This window comes from Apus apus, chromosome 5 (assembly GCF_020740795.1).
Source record: "Apus apus isolate bApuApu2 chromosome 5, bApuApu2.pri.cur, whole genome shotgun sequence".
In the NCBI taxonomy this organism is placed as follows: domain Eukaryota; kingdom Metazoa; phylum Chordata; class Aves; order Apodiformes; family Apodidae; genus Apus; species Apus apus.
This window is the reverse complement of record NC_067286.1, coordinates 14,618,295-14,640,517: the sequence shown is the minus strand read 5'-3', so window position 1 is coordinate 14,640,517 and position 22,223 is coordinate 14,618,295. Positions and strand designations below refer to the sequence as shown.

The window sequence follows — 22,223 nt, the reverse complement described above, 5'->3', positions numbered from 1 at the left end:
GTCGGCTTTGTGGCAGAAGAGGCTACTGTGGTATTTTGACAAATCTGTTCTTGCCTGTGGGGTCTGACACTTCCAATATTACTTCATGCGTTTTCTGTGAGAGCAATCTCTGCCTGTGTAATACAAAAAATGTCTTGTGAGGGAAGAGGGTGAATGAGGCAACTCTTACCATCCCATAAGCATATGAAAGTGATGGGCAGGAGTCTGGGTAGGAAGCACTGGTCCTGCTAGCTTGTCTGGTTCCATTAAATGCCAGTAAGTTCTAATTACTAAACACTCATGATCCCTCTTACATGTTGTGTTGTATTTTTTCTCTGCTTTCACCCTGCTGATTCATATTGGCAATGTCAAACTCTCATTTACACATACTGTCCAAATTTGGAATAATGGTCCATGCTCCTTTTTGTCAGTTTGTCAATGGATACTGACTACAGAGAGAGCTCTCTGTTGAAATATGATTATTGCTGTATGTATGCCTGTTGGTGGATAGTTTACTCTGCAGAATAATAAACTGTGTAGCAGAAAAGGCGAGATTTGTGTATTGCTTTGTTTCTAAAGCTTTCATCTGATGATTTGTAGCAATTATAATTTTTTTTCAGGTAGATTAAATGAGTTTTCTCCTGGTAATCATATACTTAGATAGCAAAACTTAGCAAAGACACAAAGGATGAAACTGATCTGAACCTAGCTGACAGTGCCATCCTATTTTTATCCAGAGTTTCATCCCGCTCCAGGATCTGTCAAATGACCTTCACTCCATAATTCAGGAGGCATACTAATTTGGACAAAGGCAGGAATGTCACTGGTGTTGGGCTAATCAGAGTGAGTTTGAGTCAAACCAGTATTGTCCTCCCAGCAAAGAGACATACAATGAAAACTTAGTTTCAGCAGATGACCCTAGCAGTTGGCCTTTAAAATAGTGAAATATAGTGTGTTCTGGGTGAGAGGAATAAGGCTTGAAATGTAAAAGCTCGTTTTAGGGAACTTAACATGTATGTGTGTGCATATAACTTTCAAACACAGGTGCATACGCTATACAGATTCTTGAGATCTAGGATGCATTTTAAATAATTTGTTGTTGTTAGTGTTCTTTTTTGGCTTCATTATAGCTGAATACTTTGCTGTTCCTGACTGTCTTTTCTCTGTCTATGAGATGAGATCTTGTAACCCTGTCACCTCTTGATGCCTCTGGCATGGAGCAGTGCTGGAAGGTAGAAGCAAGGGGCAGAAGTCCTTGCTGTTTCTCAGTCACTGCCTTGTTACCCAGACGTCTGTCTGTTTGCTGAGAAGTGTTTCATTGCTTGTTTGGGGTGAAGGAGAAGGATGTTAGTAAGAAAACATGGTTTTCAGTCCAGGGAAGACAGAAGATGCGACCGTTGAAGAAATTAATAATTTTCTGTAGCTCAGTCTTGATATGACCTTAATTGCCCTTAGCAACAAAAAGCCCTGTTTAATGCCTGTTTTTTTCCACTCTTCTCCTAATACCTGTCTTGACCCCCTGAAGGGTATTAGCTACCCTCTTAAGGACTAAAGAACACATTTTTGTCTGTGTTCTAGATGATGTATTTGTGCAGTGAAACACTAGTCTGTATTAGGGACATCTCTAGAAACCCGAGCATCCTTAAGGATATCAGATCCTGCATCCTGAATGTGGTGAGTCAGCACTAAGGATAGCAGAAGTTTAGATATTTCCTCCTCTTCACTGCAACTGCAGCACGTCACTACATACATTTCCCTCCTGTTGACTAGGTTTTGATGTAGCTTTCTTTTTTTCAATATTTATTCAGTTGGGAGCTGTCTGTAAGTTTGGACTGCATATGAGGGTTTTTTTCTTATTATCATCATAGTAGGGGAGCTGCAGAAATTATAAAGATATAGGCCTTGGCATAATGCCTTGAGTTCCAGGGTGTGTTATGATATCAAGGAGAGCTGTGCCCCCTCAAAGTCACCATACAGTGAATAAAAAAGATGATATGGAAGAATGGGACAGATTCTCTTCACAACTGCCAAAATCTGTGGCAGAATGGAGCTTTCAAAAGTATCTCCCATATAAGGAATAATCTTGGAGCTCTTCTGGATTGTTTCTGGCGAACTTACCACCTAATCTTGTGTGACAAAAGGAGAGGGACTGTGCTCAACCTCAATTCCTGTGCATAGAGGGATAACTTAATGGCAGTTTTCTTTTGTTTTTGTGGGAGGTAAGCCAGATTTATCATGTTTCATTTTTTAATTGAAGTTTCTGCTGTGGTCTCACTTTTTACACTCCAAAATAAGGTAGTACCCATTATTTAAAAACAAAACAAAAATCCCCTGCTCCATGTGAAAATGATAGATATTCAAAAGAACTCACATTTCTACTGCTCTTTCTGTTCCTTTGTTCCAATATTCCATTTATTCAAATAGAAGGAAGTTCCTTGGCAAGCCACACATTATGGTGACTTTGTGCTGCCATTACTGATTTCTCTCGAGGAAAACTGCTGACATGAGGATCTATCCCTTCTGTAGACAGGTGGGAGCACACAAGCCACATGCTGACTGCTCCAGGGGGCCTGGATTACAGCCAGTGCTATTCAGTGATGACTCCAGGATGGTGACAGCCTACAGGACAGTGGGAATGAGCTCTGGTCTTGTATCTCCAAAGCCTCAGGGCAGAGCTTGCTTCATCTTGGGAACTTCATGCAGGGTGACAGGATCACCAAAGCGAAAGGGAACAAAAAGGAGTTGAGACCCTTACCTTAGACTTTTAATTGTTGAAATTGTAGAACAAAATGTACCCTGAAAAATTAGACTATGCTATTAAACAGTCTCTTTGTGGTGACCTCTTATGGGAGTTTCTGCATCTGTACAAACAGGTTTAAAGTCCGTAAGAAATTTGTTTGCAAACTTTAAGTCAGGCCAGACAAAGGCATGTCCCCAGTGTGGAAGCTCACTCGTTCTGTGCTCATTTTGCATTTCAGATACTCATTGTTTTGCATCGCCAATTTGTAGCAGTTAAAGCTCTGTCCTCCCACACGCTTCTAAGTTTTAAATTGGGGCTGCAGCACACTTTCAAGTGCCTAGGTTATTGGTTCCCATGCAATTCTGAGGTAGAATCCTGTCAGAGCTCAGAGGCCTGTTCAGGGTGCTGAAGATACATTAGCAGCAACCAGCCAGTGCTAACAGAGTTGTCTTCAGACGCACAACACTCCAACATCTGCAGATGGTAAAGCAACAATTGATACCACTCAGGAGTCAGAACAGTCAAACAGCTCACTTGGGAACAGGAGCTGATCCCTACACACTATCCAATCAGCTCGATCAAATGAAACAGTTGCTGCCAAAAATTAAAACTGGGTGGTGGGGATTTAGCGCAGTGTGGCCTTCTGGCTGTCCTGCAAGTGTATTGAGAGAGAGGAGATGTCTTCCAGTCAGCTGAAATAAGCAATGTGTCTTAGAACTGACAAAAGCTCAGCATCTGAGATATAACACAGAAGAGTAATAATGAAATATCCCAAGTTAACACTTGGAAGGCATTAACAGTAATGAGTGTCTGTTCAGTAATTCACTGTGTCTCAATTGATTTTCTTTATGTGAACCAAAATATTTTAACTGTATCTCTTCGTTTCCCTACTGGTCCTAAATCTGAAACTTAGCAGCATTTTCTACTCTTACACATAGCCAATAGTATATTGGCTATCACCATTTCAATGAGACTTGCCTCTTCTTAGGCAGCTTCCTTTGTGTTCATTCAGCCACTTAATTGTTCAAGGACCAAGTGCAAGCTCCTAGAGAAACCTCCTAGGTGTTTACAGATCTCAAGTAATTATCTAATGTGACTGAATGCTGCTGTATCTCCAAGACCAAATATGCCTCCTTAATTTAAGATAATGGCTTTAACTGAATAACAAGAAAACAAGTAATGACTCACACTAACATTACAAGTATCACCCTGTTTACATGGCTTGCTTTATTCTTTTCATTGTTGTTGTTCCCAGAAGGGGCTAAGGGTTTTGGTAGTCCTTCAGTTTTTGGTTATAAGAGTTAGTGATGGGCAGTGAAGGTGCCTGATTTTGGAGGACAGGAGGGGCCTGTCCTAAAGCTGTAATGAGATTCACAGAATCATAGAGTGGTTTGGATTGGAAGAGATCTTAAAGACCACCTAGTTGTAGCCCTGCTGCATGGGCTGGGACACCTTTCACATGACCAGGTTGTTCAAAGCCCCATCCAAACTGACCTTGAACACTTCCAGGGAGGGGGCAGCCACAACTTCTCTGGGCAACCTGTGCCAGTGAGCACTAAGAATTGAGCGCTAAGAATAGTTAATTTTTAAAATGTTCACTTGAACTGGCCATATATAATTCTGAGCTCAAATTAGGCATTTATTTATGTACTGTGTTTCATGCACACAATTGGATCAACACGAGTCATATCTCTGTATGCACATAGACCACTGAAGCATCACGCTTCCTCACGGATATGAACTTTTTAACTAAGCATTTCTAGCATACTGTATTCTAGTTCTGTTTTCTGTGTTTAATTATGGTATTTCTGTTTTCAAAGACACTAATGAAACTGGAATGGTTTATCCTTTTTAATAAATTGAATGGTTTCCACTCCCAGTGTGGCTTGCTAACTAATACACACTTGGAGGACAACTACTTTTCTTTTTTTCAGTTATTGCAATGGACTAATGTAACTGATATATTTAAAGGTAACCTAATACTTTAAATGGCCCATAAAGAGAGAACAATAATGAATTTCAGCATATGAACATCCTTTTTCTTATTTTCATTTTGAAGTGGTACTTGTGTTTACAAACCCTGAGTTGACAGATTTGGTTGTGGGGTTTTTATAAACATTAAGTGCACTTCTCTTGGTATTTTAGTGTGAAGTTTAGCTTTTTCTAGCTCAGATTCAAAACGGTTTATCCAAGGAAAAAAATATGCCCCTTGTTTTCTTGCCCACTGTCTGTGGCCCTCATCACACTCTATGTGTTGGTAAGAAGTTCCTGAGTGACTGGTTTGTTGAAAAATATGGAGTATTATAGATTTTTTTGCCTAGATTCAAGGAACAAATTTTCCACCTGAAAATAATCAGTGTATGTGAATAAATACTTAAAATTCCAAGGCAAACACAAACCTGTCTAAAATGAGAATAAGGAAGCTAGGAAACAAGATCGACAAAAGGCTCTGAGAGTGCTGATTTCACAGAAGCCAGATCTTGGTTTTGTAAAGACTCTTCTATACTGCCAAAAGGAAAAAGCATGAGCATGATTGTTTTTATTGAATCTCTTTTTAAAACAGACTTCTTCTTTGGTAACTGATTCTGACACACATTGAAAGTGAAACTTTCTACCTTAAGGTCGTGGCAGAACAAAGGCCAACAGGAGTAATCACTAAATTCCTGAGATTCAAGTCTTGGAGGAATTGCCAGAGTTAGCAAGGGCAGTAGATTTAATTGCTTGCAAAGGTTATAGGTGCATTTGCTTCTCTGATTGGCAGGCTGGAATTCAATTTAGAATGATGCAAGATGTTACTTGGCAAAGCTCTCAGTGCAGATTACTGATAGGTATGTGAGGATATGGTGTCTTCCTGGCTCTGCTTGGAAGGAAAGGAGACCATGAACAGCCTATTTGCCTCTCAGTGGGGAGTCAAAGTTTGACACATTTGTTGCAAAATGTAGGTCTTCAGGTACAAAGCAGCCAGCCAGGAAGAGGGCAGCATGGTAGTATTTTACCAGAGCTTACAATAATATTTGATGGTAATCACTCTAGCTAAACCCTTTGGATATAAAGGACAAAACATCTCTCAGTTTTAATGTACTCACACAGGAACCAAATGGGAATGGTGATGGAGGAGTATGGAAATCCTTCCCCCTCCTGCCAATGGCTGCTGGGAGAGCAGTGTGAGGCTTCAGGGCAGGAATGTGTTGTGGTGTAAATCTCAGGATAGATGAGCAGATTTTGTTACCATTTCAGCCAGCCTTGATTGCATGCTGTCTTCAGAGGAGTGCCACTTAGAGAGGGAACTCCTGAGTGTGGCCCTGACTTCCATAGCAAGGCTGGAGAAGGTTTGCTTCCGCACAGGGCTTGTTAACTGCTGTGCAGGGTGGCAAGCATGAATGTCGCAGTGCAGAGTCCATGTTCCAGGTGCTGTCTGAGGAGCAGGCAAGGGTGGAAAGCAGTCCTGGTACGCCCCATACCAGAGGTTTAAAGGCATTGCTGGTAATACCAAACACTGTCAATGCTATTTTTTCCTCTGTTTATTTTTTCTTTTCCATGGGTCCCCAGAGTTCTGGTTTGTGCCGCAGAATCCCAGAGAGAATCCCAGCTGTTGGTAGGTCAGAGTGAAGTTGAAGGACACCTAGTGTCTCCCAGTGTTCAGATGCTGAGATGATATCTGCATTTACTAGAGTCCTGTCTGTTCAGTTACAACTGGAGCTGTAACTCCTTAGCAGGAGTAATTCCTGGTTTTCAGTTTTTCTGTGTGCTGTCCGTGTTAAATTTCCCTTGGTCTTGAAGAAACAAGAAAGGTTTCTTAAATGACGGCTGTTTTTTTTTTTCTTCCTCCTTTGGGAAGGTTGTAATTTCCCATCAACTCTCTCAAGCTGACTTCTGGCTTGTATGCATGGCACCTTGCTAGTTTGCTGCAAATTTTTTACAAGACCAACACTGTTTTCTGTGAGCTAGAAAAGTGTAAATAACAGTGCACACAGCAGGACTCTCCAAAGATTCCCTGCTAACCTCTGACTTGACAAGTTTGGGTTTTTTTTCCTCTAACTGTGGATGTTACCTTTTGTGCTTTGCTTATCTGGTTTCAAATTTTCTTTGGAAACCCTCCCATTTCCCCCTTAGAGATTTGATTCACCTAAACAACCTTAAGCAAGGAAACACCTGAGCTATGATTGCCTGTGTTTAGAAATACGGTTGCATTTATCAAATTCAATAAACCCTACTTTCTCTGGTATTTTTCCTTTCCTTCCTCTGTCTCTTCAGATTTGCTATCATCAAGAGTTTTTAAAATATACTCACATTTCAGGCTTAAATATAAACTTAGATTAGCTGCCATTTAATTAACATAACTTCATCAGGATAATTAAACTTCCTAAGATGGAACGACTTAAGCCCTTGTGATTTACAGCCTGTGCCTTGTGATTTTCTGTTCTGTGCTGGATACCTATGTGTGAATAACACTGATGCTGAGAAAGCACAGCACTGTGTGCTGTATCTGACCACAGTGTGACCACTACCCTGACTCAGTGGTGGGAGGGATGTGGGGCTGGCTGAGGCTGAAGCCTCACAAGGCAGAGGTGATGCTGGCAGAGGCAAGCATCCTGAAGAGTCTTGCAGACTCCTTTTGTTAAGAATATGCTCAAAGATCTGACCAGGACTTTGGTGTGTAATGAGCTGTGTTTTAAGGTTCCTTGTGAATGCAATACTTTTTTGCCTAGGAGCACCAACGAACAACATCTTCTGACCACTCCAACTGCCCTGCCATTGATGTCCTTGTCACCTTTCAGCTTTAACACAAGTGGTGGGATGTAGCAGGGTTTGGAATTGGCCATGCACAGGAACTGCCAGCTGCTGACTGCATAACACAGCCCTTCCAGGGCAGCTCACGAGGGTTGCCTGCTGCTCTCTGCATTGCAGTCCCACAGCTTTTTGAAGCGGATTTGAGGGGTTAAGTGTTATCTTCAGGCCTGTTCACATGTAGGAGAGGGCTTTAGAACATAGGAATGGGACTTGTCCTAAGCATCTGTGTCTCTCTGATGCAAGAAAATTCTCTGTAGCTGGGGTAAAACTTGACTGAATGGGAAACAGTGCCCTTCTGGGGCTCCTAGAAGCTCTGGGCTGAAGACTCATAAGCCTCCTTTTCCACTCTGTCAAAAAAAAAAAAAAAAAAAAAAGTGCCCTATATTTTAGTGGTGTTTCTTCCTAAGCTCCTAAAAGGCTCTTTGGATACTTCCATTTTGAGTTCAGTGAGGTAAACCGTGGAGAAGAAAGCAGAACAACTTTGAATGCATTCCACAGAGATTTGCTCCTGGCAACCTTTGAAACCACTTATTACAATAAATATTTCCGCATTTGTAACTAATTGTATAGGAAACAGACTTGGTTTAGCAAATGTTTTTTATGAGGACAGGCTGATTCATACTTTTTTCTCTACCTCATAATCTATGCAGATGAAAATTACTCTTAACCTTTCTATAAAGCTCTTTTAGAAATCTTTTCTAGTCAGATAAAGTAATGTTTTTTAAAAGTAAGAGTAAATTGAGTCAGTGGCTTAAAAAAATCCTACTTTATTCTTGAGTAAAATGTTGCACAAGGAAAAACCAAGATCCATAAGAATTTTTTTGCTGAAAAATACAGCAGCAAAGGATTGGCTGATTGAAAATGTCTATATTTTAAATCCAAAATACTCATTCAGATACATTAGCATAGAAGAAGTGGTTAGACAGATGGATGCTTAGTGTATATGGATCAGATTTTTCTGGAGTTCTTGATTTAGCAAATGTACAGATGAAGTCTGTAAGATAATAGTGCTAAGCTAAGGCAAAGTTGCTGAGTACAGTGCTTTTTTTTTTTTAACTTATGACTCATGGGTGAATCTAAACTAGAACTATGTTTAATATGAAATTCAGAATCTGGCTTTCATGGCAGACACTGGAAATGTGTCTTTCAATAATCTGAAAACAGGCTTTTCTTTCATCATCATAGTTCTCTGGATAGTGAAATAAAATAACATTTTGCAGTGGAAGGGAAACTTTAAAGTAAGCAAAATTGGCACAATATACCGTATTTTTTGAATGTTTGGATGTAATCAGCCATTTCCTGCATTCACTCTGCTTGCCTCATCATACCCAATTCCCACCCCTGCTTCAAGTATTCCAGGTAGGAGTTTCAGCTTGTGTTTCCTAACCCTTGGCATTGTTGTTCTTCCACTAGACAGAAGTCTCCCCGCTTAGGTGCTGGGTAAACACTTAACCTCCCTGCACTGATCTGTCTTCAGCAGCCTGCAATGCCATGCCCTCAGAGATGCTGAATGCATGACAGTTGCCTTGTTTGCACTACCTCTGTCTGTCTAGCTAGTTGTAAAGCACTCCTAGCTGAGTACAGACAGTGCTGCTCTGTGTTGTGTTCAGCTGGTTTTGTTCTAGATAACTCTAATACTGCTGCACACTTGTTCTTTGCAGGAAAAGAATAGATATTCCCATTGGCAGATCTTTAAGTTAAGCGAGTGGCACCTGGACTGGGCAATAATTGTTCTGAATAAGCTTTTCTGCTCCAACTCTTTTCATTACTAGGAAAGTAAAAGAGGAGGGTGTAATGAGAGGTTTGTTGTTCTATTAAGATTCTTGCTTGGAGCAGGCATGTAAAGTGCAGCTTTAGCTGTTTGGAATAATTAACTACCAAAACATAGCTGTGGTATTTGTGGTTAAGAAACTGTGACTTGATAGCATTTTTCTTATTGCCCCCTCCCATGAGGAAGCTAATCTCAGCAGTTGAGCTAAGCCAAGGCCAGGGCAGAAACCCTAGCTGTTCTACAGCTTTTTCAGTATAATCCATTCACTCAAAACTTGATGAGCTGTTTAAATAATCCTGGTGCATTCTGGAATTTGCTGTGCAGGTTCCATCGGTGCCTTTGAGGAGGAGATGAGGTCTGTAATGTTTCCAGAGCTCTGCCAATGCAGTCAGCATAATGGCTTTATTGAAGTAAGTCAGTTACCTGAGCAGAGCTGTTTCCAAGCAAGTGTAAGCAGACTTCAAGGACAGGATATGAGCACGTCCTGAGCCCTTGCGAACAGTGACTTGAGATGGTTGTTACTAAACAGCAATTTTTATTATTTTTTTTTAATTATTATAATTTATATTTTTTTTGCAGCAAGAGGCTGTGGGCTCCCTCCTACCCTCCTTGAGTCCTGTGAGAGGAACTCGGAGGTATTGATGCCTTCTTGCAGTCCCTGCAAAAGGCAGCAGCCAGCAGGCTTCAACTGTGAGCACCTCAGGGTTACGCAAGGTGTGTTTGTGCCTGATGTGTTTGGCAGTACCTAAGAGAAGGGAACGTGTAAGTGCCATCCTTTGCTTCACACTAAGGGCTGGTTCTGAGTCAGAGGTAAAAAGGGAGAATAGAGCTTTCCATGAAGATCCTTCCTCAGGCTAAACAAATGCTATCCTGTGTACTTCACAGCTGAGGCTTAAAATAGAGATAATAAATTGATACATGTGTTTTGTTTTTGAGCTGGTCGTCAGTCTCCAGATTGGCTTTTGAGTATCTTGTTGCTATGGAGAAAGAACAACTCTCTCCTATGCAGTGGGAGCAGAGAGCTGCACTCCTCACAGCATGGTGCTATGCTGCCTCTTCAACCTGCAGCTTTTTTTCCCAAGGAAATATGGCTGTTACTGCTATGCTGCCATTTGATTGTGTCTGTACTTGTGACTGATTTCCTTCCCCCTTTCCCTCTTGCCTTTTATGAATGCCTTTTCACCATCTCTGATCTTATATTTATCTCCTCTTTTTTTTTTTTTTTTTTTCCCCTGGGTGAGGACTCCCTTCACTTCCAAATGAAAATTAGACTGTTAGCAAAGCCTTATCTTCTCTCTCCCACATACTTTCTTTTCTCTATTTGTGGTCAGTGAGAAATACCAGATTTGCAGCAGGCATGGGAAAATATTTTGCTATCAACATAGCCATTTCTCTCTCTTTGTTGTTTTTTTTACATTTAATAACCCAGGACTCTGGTACTACATATTCAGCAGAAGTAAAGGGTTTTCCTGGGGGTTGCAGCAGCATTGTATGTCTGCTGGTGAGTACCTCCTGCAGCAGGGAGAGTATATGTCTTGACATCCAGGAATGTCAAGAGCTGTACATGTCTGATGTTTGTGTAGCTCTGTTACATGTTGTTTCCCTCACCTCGGGCTCAGTTCCCAGCTAATGCAGGCTGCATTGCAGTTTGCTCACAGGCCATCCCTCCAATGATGAGATGATGTCTGTGCTTGAGGGAGCGAGGAGAAAGGCCAGGCCAGTGCAGTGGCTGGGAATACAAATGCACTGGCCGATGTACCTCACTGTCCTTGAATGTCAAGGGAAGCAGCAGCTTTTTCAGTGCTGCTGTGTCAGAGACCTGGAGCTGCCGATCCAGTTGTATTTCTGAGACTGAAGTACTGAGTGCTTTTGTTTGTACTCTTTTCCACCTCCAGTTTAGAAGAAAAGAATGGTATGTGCAGGGAAAAGTTAGAATGAACCAGACGAAATGCTGTGAAAGCAAAATTCACCTCTTTTACTGGTGGGTGCTTGATAGCTAGCAACTGTTCCAGTTATGTTGAAAGGGCTTATCTCCCACTGGGGCTCTGAAGTGAACAGGCCATTTTTTCAAGGCCATGTGCTGAGCTTTTGGGTGCTGCTCATTTCTGGAGGCTTCTGAAATGTAAAAATCTTGTTGTCTACTTGTTTTTCAATGCGAATGCCATGTGTGTATCAGACTGACCCCAATTTTAATCTGTGTTTCCCTTTAATTTACTATATTAAATCGAATCTGTCTGTTTTTTTTAATTATCTCTGGTCCCCTGCAGTGTGAAGAAAGCCTCCTCATCTCCTGCTGATATTATGTTCTTAAACTTCCACTTGCTCATTGCCAGTCCTGTGTGTGTCTGTCTTCAGTCAGGGAGATCTAATTGTGAAGCTGCACCTAATCCTTCAGTGCATGTGTTTGTCTGCCTACCCCTGGGTTGTCTTATCCCTGTTGCTTTTGACCATCTCAGATTATGTTTCTTTGTGCTCTCTCTGCAGCCCCAAAAGCAGTTTCAAGATCAAGGCTCAGATTTACCTTAGAAAGGAAAGTTAGGGGAATGGCAGCAATGTCTGAGGGACATACCAGTGCACAAGGCAGTGGGAGATCTAAGGAGAAGCTTTTTGGAGTAACACAACACTGTTCTGTGGTGGTCTCTGCTTGGTCTGAGCCCCCTGACAACCCATCCCTTGTGCCTGTGTGAAGTGCAATGGCTTTCTTGCTGTTTTAACATTGAACTGGATTCTGAATTACTAATGATCAGAAATATTGTTAGCACTGTTCTGGTAATACCTCTAGGTCACAATAAATTGAGACTACATGAGCTGTCTGCTATTGTGGTCCACTTAGGAGCCAAGAGCACAGAGATCAAAATGTAAAACTTGGCATAACAATTTTGGAGGCTTTACTAGGGTTCTCTGATTGTATCTCGACGCTGACACTTCTGCAAGTTGCTGGGCTACTTTTTTTTTTTTTTTTTTTTAAACAAGGTTCTTATTACTGAAACAGTTACATTTGGTGATACCTCCTCTCAGCAGAGTCTGCTACACAGCTCTTTTTACAAGGCTGGGAAGGAAGTAGAGTTCAGCTGTCAAATAGTAATTGCTAGAAAAGGAGCTGCATGCTTAGGAAAATTTTCGTTCCACATGGCCAGGTTTAAGTGCTCCATAAGTAGCCTTGGAAAAAAGATTTATGTATACATAGCATAACAATCATTGGTGTATTTCTGTAAAAACAGAAATCTGCTTATCTACTGGAAGGAATTATCGAATGCAAATTCTAAATAATCTCTCCTATTCTTTTTCCCATTTGAGGTGACAGAAATTTTTTTTACTGTGTTTTGCAGGTGGCAGTCCCTAGTCCTTCACTGGGACTGCATATGTTGTGATCATGTGGTGGCAGGTTGGTCATCAGAGATTTTTCTCTTAGCATCACAGCTTGAGCAATATGGTCATGAAGGGCCCACTGTGTTGTTTAAGCCCTTAGGGATGGGCAGGGTACCAAGGCCAGAGCTTTCCCCCTGCACATGTACACAGGCCAGTTCAGGTGGATAAAGCAAACTGCATCCTACCATACAGCAAAGTTTTGCATTGCTTCTCCATGAAAGCCCAGAAGACAATCCCTTTGGCCATTCAAAATGGTTCTCCAGTCCTGTTTGTCTCAATAATTGGTTGCTGTGCTGAATAAAGGGCAAATGGCTTATTTTGACAGTGTAGCCTTTGTTTCTATGTTTGTTTTTTTTTTCTCTCTCTCATCATAAACTCCTTGTCAACAATAAGACAAATTTGTGAACTCGCAGGTTTGTAAAATTACAATTGTTTAGCAAATTTCTGCAATATGAGCTGCAGCAGTTTCATCATCAGTGAGAAGGCTGTAATTGGGAAAAGGAAGAGAAGGAAAGACCTTGAAGGACTATCTTTTAGTGATTCTTTGTTGTACATTTTCAGGTCATAACCTGATGGCTCAGCAGCTAGCAGGCTCAGTCCCTCACTCTGTGGTCTCTGTGTCAGCAGGGTGTTTAATACGACAGTGCTTTTTGTGATACAGGCTGCTGACTTCTGGGACTACCAAACAGATGGTGACTACGTGAGAACACATGTAAGTGGCTGACACTGTAGATCTTGTTTTCCCCAGCTGTCGCACTGTTCAGGATGCAATGTTTAGGACCAGGATCAGCATAAAGTTTTCTTTCTTAAGAAAGAAAGGAAAAATGACCACCCCCAAACCAGACCCAAACACCTTGACACCTCATGGTTCTGATGTCCTGAGCAATAGGGAACTTGTCAAATCTCCCTGTCTGCCAAATTTTGGAGAAGGCAAAAGTAATACTGCTGAGTAAACTTCCTGGGTGGAGTTAAGTGGTATGGCACTATTGTGAAATTCAAGCATTAAATACATGTGAATCTGTGTAAAAAGAGTACTTTGGAAATAAAAATTAGGACAATGGGGGGGCCCCATTGTATAAATAAAGCAATTTGCTATTTCTTACCTTTTCCACTAGGGACAAAGGAAATGATAGTATAGGGTCTCCTTATTATAATTTGAAAGATGCATAGTACTGTTGGGTTCCTCTTTGGCAATCTTTTCATACTCAAGTGACTGAAATCTGTCAAATTCCAATAGACAGAAGCAGAACTTGATTTCAAAGTGTGTTGTCGACCTTCTTCTGAGATGGATCTCAGAATAGATCAGCCTTCTGATGTTTGTATTTGTATCAGCATATCTGTAGCTTGTCGAAATTTAAATCTTAAAGCATAATGTCTGAATCATAGCAACCCTTTCAGTCATTTAGTTCATGTGGTACATTTTACTCCATCAGCTTAAATTAGCTTTCTACATGCTTTTTAAATAAAAAAAATAGATACATTTAAAAAGTGCTGAAACCCAGTGCTCTTGGAAAATGATACAGTTTGGGAGCTGGCTAGTGTGTAGAATCTTCTGCGGAGTTTTTCAGCAAAGAAAAAGGACTGTTGTCTGTATAAAGGTGCTAGAGGAGGAAAAGCAACATTGTACAAGTCTGGAAAAATGGCAGATTTGGTTGAGACAGGCAAGCATTAAGCTGCCTCAGGTTATCCAGTTGGACCCAGAAGTTTCTTTGCATACAGTGCCTGGTGCAGAGCATGTCACAGCAGTCCGGTGATTTCAAGGCATAGGAGTGGTGTAGTGGTAAACACTCAAGCAGAGGGCTGGAGCTGGTGATCTCCAGAGGTCCAGCCTAAGTAATTCCACATCCTGAGGCTGTTCCTGTCTAGGATCTATGAAAGTTAAAAAAAAAGTTGGCTTTAAAATACAGGTGTGGAAAAAGGGAGAAGGGTGAAACCATATGCTGGGTTTTAGGCAGTAAAAGCCATGTTGAAGGACCTAAAATATTAAGACTAAAAGGAAGCCTTCCTGAGGAAGGGAGGCTTGAGACACTGTACTCCAAATGTCACTGTGTCATTCTCTCTTGTTTGTAACTGTGTCCATGATTTTCTATTGAACCCAGAGCTAGCACTGTTGCATCTGAAGCATTTATTTTGTGATTCACAACCGTCGCTGACGCTCAGGAGAGAAATGCCTGCATGGAAGGACATTTGAAAATAGTTTGCTAGTCAGCACAGATACTCAGGGAGAAACCAGGCCCTTAAAAACAAACAGGAACAGAACACTGTCTTATTAGCCCTCTGAGCCAAGGGGAACTCTTCCGTTGAGATCCTGTTTTTTATTGTTGAAATGGTAAATTAACATACTTATTTAGCAGAATACTCAGAAAATTGGTTACATTTTACCCTGCTGCTAAAATTGGGTAGTAGTTGTTTTCAAGTTGAAGAAGGAACAATATGTGTGTACTGTGTGTGGGCCTTTCCAGACTCTGTCCTGACCTGCTGTCCTGAGTAGAAGATATTTCCTAAGAGAAGTTGGTTAAATAATTCCAGTGTTGTATTACAGGAGTTTTGTAATGTGAGTAAATAGCATCTGTTTAGCTGTAAGCAGATAAATCCTTTTAAATATCACAGTGGATGCCTTTGGGGAAGAAGCATGTGCATTGAAGAAGAAAACAACTAGAAAATAATGTAGCCTTAAAAAAGAATAAAATCAAGTTTTTAATAAACTTTTTTGTCATTTTTGTCTTTTCTTGAAAAAATGGTAACTTTTCAGTGATATAGCAAAAATTAATCTATTTTCAAAAGTAGAAAACTATTTAGAATGGAGAATCAAAACAATTTTAGTTTCTTTAAGTTTCTGGATAGATATGATCCATCAAGAACAGAATGTTTATTCTGAAGAGTTTTGATGGCATAAATTTTTATAAGCTTCAGTTAAATAAGATTTATAAAGGTAAATTGCCCTAACTTACCATTCTTCTGATATTTTATGTTCTGTTATAAAACCAAAATAGAATTTCAGAATGGATTTCTGAATGTGCTGAGCATCCCCAAGGTGGGCAAAGTGCAGTTACTTACCATTTTGGACATGCTGGTCCTAAAAGGGTTTTGAATTTTTTCAAATAATTTAGTGTTCTTGTGAGAAATGGAGATATCTCCAGCTGCAAGCTGAAGCTATGTATATAGCTACTGCCTAATGTCTACACAGTGGGATCCTGGTTTGAAGGAGGGTTGTGCCTGCAATTATGTCTTCATATTAATTACAAAGCCAGGAAAGGGAAATGGGAGTGTTCTTCCTTGTCTTTAAGTACTTCAAGTCTAATTTAAAAACAACAGATACCTTAAAAATCTTGTACATCTGAACAGGAGATGAGTGTCAGAGTTTTCTAGAAAACTTCAAGCCCAAACACACCAGCAGACAAAGAGACTGCCATATTCTTGAAAGTGCTGGCATGTTCTGGGGGTGTGTGAAAAATCACCCATACTCTAGATCTCTGAATCTGAAACCAGTTGTGTGTGTCCTGTTTAAAGGACTCATTCCTCCTGTTGTCACTCATATCTCTCCTGACATTGGCATTTCTAATATTCTGGTTCAAGATGTCAGTGTGATTAAGATTCATGGTTGGTAGGTATGGGAGCTGGTTTTCTTCCTGTCAGAACAATCCACTGGAGTCCTTCTGTCAGAAATACTGAAACAGAGAAATATTGTATATATATTTGGAAATTGATTGAAATTTTAAAAAAGAATAATTTATAATGCGTGACTACATTAAAAAACGTTATGCACCTCTTCTGTTCACAGTATGGATTTCTTGTCTTTTCTGCTTTGTTTTATTGTTTTGTGGTCCAGAATACAAAGCTTGTTAGCTGTTTATTAGCATACTCTGGTGTTCTTAACATTGTACTTAGTTATAAAGAATGAGTTAATAGATTAGTAAATAGCATTAGCAAAGTCTGGCTTGTTTTTCCAATGTAATATCAAATATGTGTACCAACATAGTTAACTGTACCTATAATTAATGGCTGCATGTTTGGAGCCATATTCTCTCTTATTATAATGGTGAAACAAGAGGAGATTTTCCAGCAAATATCTTGACCTGTTTTTCTGTTTGGCTGTTTGGAAATGCATTTTTATTTTGTAAGCCCCAGTGTTTTGAAAGATCTGTCTGCAGGTAAATCATGGTAAGATAGAAGCTATTTTTAAGAAACAGCAGATGTTTTAGGAGAGTTGGTGAGTGATAACTTAAATACTGGGGTAATTGTCACATTCTCAATAAGCATAATTCCTGGTCAATGGCCTTAAACTGCTAATAAACAAAGAGCTGACTTGTTTTTCTTTTTTATTTGTTTTGGGTTATTTTTTGTTGTTTGTTTGATTTTTTATTTGTTTCTTTTGTGTTGTTGGTTTGGTTTTGTTTGTCTGGGTTTTTTTGTTGTTTGGTTTTTTGTTTGTTTTGTTTTTTTTAAGGGGAGGTGTAGCACATCAATTAATTAATGAAAAAGCACATTCCTACATGCAGATTTAAAATGGGAAGCTGGTATCTATTGCTGAGGGATGGGAATAATCCTTTCAAGTAGCTGAACTAGAAGAGAACATGTTGACATTTTTATTTGTGCATAATTTCATTCTTAATGTTGTAGGGCATAGCTGGGAGCAGGGAACATTGAAAGAGCTTGACAACATCTGAACCAAGATTCTGGTGTCAAACAGGAGGTGAAATTCACTTTATTCTAATTATTGATTAAAATTTTATTAGCAGGCTTTAAAGGTAGTGGTGGGGCAGCTCTTCAAGGATGAGCAACCTAAACATGTGCCTGTTTCCATAGCAACATATCATTTTCATCCTTTCCAGGCAGCCTAGATTGCATTGTGTACTGCAAGAGTATTAGATTCAGAAGAGCTATATTGACAGCTCAGTACTTTTCCCTAAACCTTGCTGTTGGATTTTTTTTTGTTTGGATGATCATTAGAATAAAAAAATTGGTTTGGATTGTTGTGCTTTTTTGTGAAATAAATCATGGCAGCATGGCTAAAAATGGGAAATATCTGGGAAGTAGGGTGAAGTGTTTGCAAAACTGGCTACTTCTGTGACCATGCAGATGCACTTTGTCAATAAGATCAAGATTTTAAGGTCAGGAATAGTCCTCGGTCTGGTGGTTGTTATTATAATCTTTGGAAGTGTTTTTGGTTCACATTGTTTGAGTTGTTGGAGAGAACTGATGTAATATAGTAAAGGTTAAGGCTATAAATGATGGCCATTAACAAGGACCAATTTTCCAGCACTCTGGATCATGGCCTTGGAAGCACATTTAGAGGTGGCACTTTCGAGCTCAACGTAAGCAATTTGGTAGCTTTCCAGGCCAGCTTGAGGCCATTTCAGACTGCGGCATGTTCATATTTTGCTGTGAGCTGGACACTGTTTTATTGGATTTGGAATGTCAAACTTATCTATTGAGTCATAGACTTCTAAGACTGGGACAGAGCATCTCAGTATCAGTTTCACAGTTCTCAGCTGCTGTGAGCACAGGAAACTTCCTTTAAAACTATATATTTTGGATAGAGAAATATCTTTTAGAAAGATGCATCTTTTGTCTCATCTGTAAGAGATTAATTATTCGGTATATCCGTATGCAGATGTCTATTACTCCCTATGAAAAAAATGTGTGCACCTTATTTCTTCCCTTCATTTGTGTTATGTCAGTTTCCCAGTGATGAATCTTTGTCAAATACAGTAATATGCTATAGTGTTTTCTAAGCTGATTGCATGCATATCCTCTGTTTTGGAAATGTGGAGGCTTAAATTACTGTTTAAACTGTGAATTTTAAAATACTGTTTTAGTGTTATCACAATACAGTAAAAGAAGCAACTTACCATGGGGGAAGTATTTCAGTGATGCATAAAGATGCAGTTCACCACAATATTTTCCTTTGTCCCTTGGGATGTTTAATTTTCTGTTTCTCCATTTGTGTAAATTTTTCCATGAGGTTATGTGAGGCATGTCAATAAAAATCAAGAGCTTTAACAGTAGTTGTTGCTATAGTTACATGGTGCAGATCTTAGCCTCCTGCACAGAAAATAAACCCCCTGCAATTCCATAAAATCCTTTATTGGCAGAGAAAGATTGAAAGAGACAGTACTGGTGTGCAGGTACAGAGCAAATTCTAGGTTGCTCTGATATCCTTGCAGATATTCTGTCTTCATGAGGAGATTTGCAGAAATGCTTTATGGATAAGGACAACATGGAAAGGGGACAAAAGACATCTTTGGCAGGGAAGAGGAAAGGTGCCGGATTCAGCAAATGGAAGATAAGAAATAAGTACCAAAATCAACTAAAATGAATGTGAGTTCATAGCATATCTCAGCTCTGGGAAATAAGGAGTGAGTTGCCTTTTAAAGTCCTCTGAGTCATACCCCTCTGTATAGACAGATATGTCGCACTTGCAGAATGCTACTGGTCTCCTGACTCCAGAATTCAGTGCTTAACTTAATCCTCAGGGTCTGTACAGTACAAATGTTGAAGTCAACACTGACTCATAGAAATAGGGTTTTGTCTCAACAGATCTCATATACATTCAGAAACTCTCAAATGGCTTTTAACAGGTCTTCTCTGTACTGAACTTACTTAACTGAATTCTACTTTCACAATGTATTATGCTATTTTCTCTTTCCCATATGGCCATTAATATAAGGATTTGGTATGAATTACTGCTATAAACTGCAGACTTTTAAAATCTTTGCTGGGATAGAGAAATGTCCCTGGTCAGTAGATGGGGAAACAAACACAGTGAGGAGCACTTTCCTATGGAAAGACTCTGCAAAGCAAGCCTATAAGAAGTTGTCTTTACCTTCACAATCCCTTCCTTGAATTCTTTTTATGACTGAATAAAGTAGGACGGGTTTATTTCATATAAAGGACAGTTGAGTAAGTATATGATGTCTCATGTTAAATTTGAATGTTCTTTTTTCAAGTATGTTCTAGATATACAGATGAGCCAAGATTCCAGGACCCAATAATGCCTTCACTGCAGGGTTTTTCTTCACTTTTTATTAAGTTCCAGATGTACAGAGCAATGTAAAGCTAATTCCATGGAAGTTTAAATAAAAGAGATATGTTAAGAGTATTTTAATTATTTTCACCATGCAACATCCATGGGCTCAAAGTGAGGTCAGACCATGTGGTAGAGGAGGCGGGGAAAGAAGTTCCCTGGCCTAAAGAGATAACAATATAACAAGCTGAAATAGTTACGGTGAGGTCGGAAAATGTAGAAACAGCAGAGTTGGTGAGTAGCCTTTGACCAGTAATGCAGGCAGCACCCAGAGATTTAGTCCCCTGCTGGTTGCTGCTTCTTGTGGTTTCTGCCATTTTTCAGCAGGGAAGGTCTGACCAGATCCCTTCAGAGCTCAGGAAGGAGGATTATATTTTTGCTTTCTGCAGGGCAGTTCTCCCTCTGTAATGAGAAAGTTCAGAGTCACAGAGCTAAGAGGATGTTACTGCTTGGGAGACCCTGGCATGGTGTGCAACACCTATAGAGGGTCCTTAGGTCCTTAAGAGACTAGAAGGGTCAGTATTCCCGCCACTTCCTGTCACAGTCTTTAAAAGCCAGGAGAGCCAGAAGCCGATCCCTTCTCCCTTCCTGCTCCTTTCACTGCTGGGGCTGCTGCTGGTTCCTTTGGCTTCCCACGTGCTTGCTCCAGAATCCAACTGCATCGGGTGCTGTGAGGAGCTGTGGAGCTCTCCCCTTTAGCAGCCCTGCCTTTCCCATATCCCTGCCGTCATCGAGATCGGTTTTGTATGTATATGTATATTTGTATATATATGTATATGTTCTTCCCCCACGTTTTACCCTTTTCCCTGGTGTTACAGTAAAATTTGTTTCTAGCTTCAGTTTCCTTATTCCCCTTCTATCTTCCCTTGGAAGGGGGGGGCAGTAATAGAGAGCGATTCTGGCCTCTAGTTTTTGGGATTCAGCTTTAATGTTTAGACCAGGACAGAGGAGCAAGACATTAGTAATGGAAACTGAGAGCTGGAAATGAAGGAATTGTCGGGACTCAGGTTTTTGCTCTAAACTACTGTCAAACTTTTTTTTCTCGTGGCTTCTTTTCTCATTTCAAGGAGAAGCAATTGGTCCTCTTGCTGTTCCCATCACCAAGGCTTGCCTTCACTGCTTAAATCCTGTTAAGGCTTTTGCTGATAACCAGTTGGAGCAGCAACTTTGAATCCATCCGTGTAGTCAACCTGAAGGAGAACTGGTTACCTAACCACACTGTCACCTAAGTAATTTTTGCACTTCTTGAGGATTTGGGTCTAGCCAGTGCAGGCTGACATGAGACTGAACTTGACTTACATTGCCTCATGGGTGAAAAGCTGCGGTCAGTAACATGTTAGTCAAATGAAATCTTCAAAAGTAGAATTATGCTTTGTAATGAATACAATGTCATAATTGTTTCAGTGTCCTCTGGAGAGCCTAAAAAATTTTCAGAAACAAAAGCATCCAAAAAGCATGTCTTGCAGAGAGAGCAAGAAATACTTCTGCCTGCAAGAGCTTTGGGAGATTTCTAAAACAAAAAAAAAACCCCAACCAAACAACACACACACCTCCCCCCCCCCAAATTAAAAAAAGAATAAAACTGTGTGGGAACTGTAGACTAATTAATTAGAACAATCTCCTAAGAAATTTCTGGAAAAGATAACCTTTAATGCTGGAAAGTAAACAGTTCATCAGCAACCTTTCAGCAAGACACATTGACTAGGAGAGAAAGTATTGAAAGAGGTGCTGAAATTAATGGAACCATATTTCAACACAGTGATTTAAAGACAGTTCTAAACAATAAGGACTAGTAGTAAGACATAAAAATAATTCCTATTTCCTAAGAAGTTACTGAAGTGTAATGTTTTTTCTCCATAGTAATAGGCATGTTTATGCAGAAATGTGGAACAAACTTAATCCATCAGCCAAATAAACTTGAGAAGTTCCCTTTATATTTAATCAGACACAACTTTCCCACCTTTGAATCAAGACTTCTTTTCCTGTCCTATATGGTATATTTGAACCAACTAGATAACAAAGATGCAGTTCAAATATAAACCTAGTGCAGTGCTGATCATCATGCCATAGAAGATTTTGTTAACTGGACAGCATTTTGCATTGTCTGTGGATACATTACATTTTGAAGGTCAGTTTCGATCTGTACTCTCAAAATTGTTTCTAGATTTTGGGGGCACTTGAAATCTCAATGGGCATCTGATTTTACCTTTGAAATAGTCTGATTTTTCAGAAGGCTCAATGTCTTCCTGACAACAAGTTTGTAAAGCAGCTTGGGCTGGGAAGATACGACAGGATTTGTTTGGTTTAACTTTAAACTATATCTGAGCTAATCAGATTTCTGTAAGCAGTAGAGAGGAAGAGGCCTGTAAAAGGGTGATAACAATCCTTTTTATTTCAGGTATTTGCCTTGGATGAGATGAACCCCATTCTTAAGGTGCTTTCTTGTCTCTTGGATATGAAATGAGTTAGGTGCCTAGGTGAAGGATGGATACATGCATGCGTAAGTGCATACATGTAAGTAGATGCACAATAAATGTTTGGGCTTG

The 22,223-nt window shown here is 40.0% G+C and overlaps 2 protein-coding genes across 3 annotated transcripts in view; one reads left to right on the top strand and one right to left on the bottom strand.

The window, feature by feature from the left end:
• The window catches only part of TMEM86A (transmembrane protein 86A), a 526,280-nt gene that overhangs the window by 373,160 nt on the left and 130,897 nt on the right, over window positions 1-22,223 (bottom strand). The window lies entirely within an intron of this gene.
• Window positions 1-22,223, top strand: part of SERGEF (secretion regulating guanine nucleotide exchange factor) — a 157,671-nt gene that overhangs the window by 121,138 nt on the left and 14,310 nt on the right.